Source organism: Oratosquilla oratoria, chromosome 43, assembly GCF_046742065.1.
Source record: "Oratosquilla oratoria isolate Oo_2021 chromosome 43, ASM4674206v1, whole genome shotgun sequence".
Taxonomy (NCBI): Eukaryota; Metazoa; Arthropoda; class Malacostraca; order Stomatopoda; family Squillidae; genus Oratosquilla; species Oratosquilla oratoria.
The window spans coordinates 11,916,146-11,918,645 of NC_134819.1; the positions used below are offsets into that span (position 1 = coordinate 11,916,146).

At 41.2% G+C, this 2,500-nt stretch overlaps 1 protein-coding gene across 3 annotated transcripts in view; it reads left to right on the plus strand.

Moving 5' to 3' along the window:
• Window positions 1-2,500, plus strand: part of LOC143022094 (trypsin V-B-like) — an 84,517-nt gene that overhangs the window by 49,794 nt on the left and 32,223 nt on the right. The gene's annotated exons all lie outside the window — the stretch shown is intronic.

Below are 2,500 nucleotides of genomic sequence, written 5' to 3' on the forward strand. Positions count from 1 at the left end.
ACATACATACATACATACATACATACATACATACATACATACATACATACATACATACATACATACATATAGACATTCCCCTCTTTCCCAATGCCCCTGTCACCCCATCCATCCATCCATCCATCTCATCCTAGGTCGTCTGCTCATGTTCAATCCTTCCACCTCTGCCTTCCACACCTCTTTTACTAATCTTTCTTAGCTCATTCTTTCCATGTGTCCAGATCATCCCAATACTCTTTCATCAACCTTATCTCCCAACTCCCTTTCCACCCCTGTTCTCCTCCTCACCTCCTCATTTCTCACTCTATCTAGCCTAGTAACCCCCATCATACTTCTCAGACATTTCATCTCAAACACATTCAAATTCTTTCTCTCTTCCTCTCTTATGTTCCATATTTCTGCCCAGTACAGAGCTGTCGGCACAACCACCCCTTCATACAATCTCCTCTTAGCTTTCATTCCCAAATGTCTATTCCTCATAACACTTTTCAATCCACCAAGGTATTTACTCGCTTCTCTCATTCTACATTCTACCTCCACCCCCTCTCCTCCCTTTCCTGCCACATTCACACCCAAGTATCTAAAACTATCCACTTCCTCCAGTCTCTCTCCCTTAATACTCACTTCCAATCTGCTGCCACTTTTTCCATTTTTACATCTCATCACCTTACTTTTGCCCACATTTATCTTCAGCTTCCTTCTTTCACACACCTTCTCAAACTCTGTCACTAACTTTCTCAATCCCTCCTCTGATCCCGCCATAAGCACAGTGTCGTCAGCAAAAAACAACTGGCTAACCTCCCACCTTTCTCCATTTCCTTTAACCATCTCTATTCCCCGACCCAGTATCTTTGCATTCACCTCTCGCACCACCTCATCCATGTAAAAAATAAACAGCCAGGGCAACATCACACATCCCTGACGAAGTCCCACCTTTACCTCAAACCATTCACTCTCTCCATTTCTAATCCTAACACAAGCTCTACTACTCTCGTAAAAACTCGTGATTGCTATTAAAAGCTTTCCTCCTATCCCATATATCTGGAATACTTTCCATAGTGCCTTCCTGTCTACCCTGTCATAAGCATTTTCCAAGTCCATAAAAACCCAAAAACATCCTCACCTTTTCCTATAGCTTTCTCTTCCCACAAAAATCTGACCTACACAACCCCTACCTGCCCTAAGCCCACATTCTTCCTCACCAATTACTCCCTCTCTTCCTCTCCTAATTCTCTCAATCAAGACCCTCCCATAAGCCTTCCCAACTACACTTAACAAGCTAATCCCACTGAAACTACTACACTCACACTTGTCCCCTTTTCCCTTGTAAAGTGGAACTATACACGCACTCTACCCTCTCTTAAACAAACATTAAATAACCTCACCAGCCAGTCCACCATCACTGTACCTCCTTTTTCAGACATTCTGCATGACATCCATCCAGCCCAGGTACCTTACCTGCTCTCATCATCTAAACAGCTGCCTTCACTTCATCTTTCTCTATTTCTCCTCCATTTTCCTCACTCATCACGGTCCTTTTTTTTAGCGATTCCCACTGCAACTACCTTTCCCTCCCTATCCTTCCTCTCACTGCCATCTCTTCCATTATCATCTCTCCATCTTCACCTTTTACCTTTTCTTCTCTACTTGATTCTCCTCTTCCTCTCTTAATTTCTCTCCAAAACATTTTTTTATTACTTTCAAAATTTTCTGTCATACTTTTACCCCATTTCACATCTGCTCTCATCTTTGCCTCCTTTATCTTATGCTTTAATTCTCTTCTCTTTACTTTGTACCTCTCATATGACTCCCTCGTCCTAATTTGTAACTAATCTATGACAGCCTGCTTCTTCTCTTCTACAACCTTCTTTGCTTCCTCATCCCACCACCCACTACCCTTCCTTCTATTTCCTCCCGTCCTCCTTGTTCCACACACCATCTTTGCACTCCTTATGACTCCCTCCTTGAACCATCCCCATTCCTCCTTAATTCCTAGTTCTACTCTATCCTTCACTCCCTCCCACTCCTCTCTCAACTTGTTCTTATACTCCTTCTCCTTTTCTTTCTCATTTAAGCATTTCACTCTAAGTACCTCCCTACTTTCTGTCCTTTTCCTCTTTCTCCACTCTCAATTTACCTTCCACCAAAAAATGATCTGATATTCCCCCACACTCTCTCCCCTTAAAACATGTACATCCTTAACTCTTCCTACTATACTACTGGTTACCACGGACTGAAATCTATCGTTTCCAAATTTGCTGGTGATACAAAACTGTGCGGAAAGGCAAATGATCACTTAAACCAATTAGATATTCAAGAAGATTTAGATAAACTACAATGATCTGAAAAGTGGCTAATAAAATTTAACCCAAGTAAATGTAAGGTTATGAACATAGGTAAAAATAACAATAAGTACGATTACAAGTTATTTGGAAATTCATTAACAAAAATGGATAGTGAGAAGGATCTTGGTGAAATTATATATCATTAACAAGCTGTA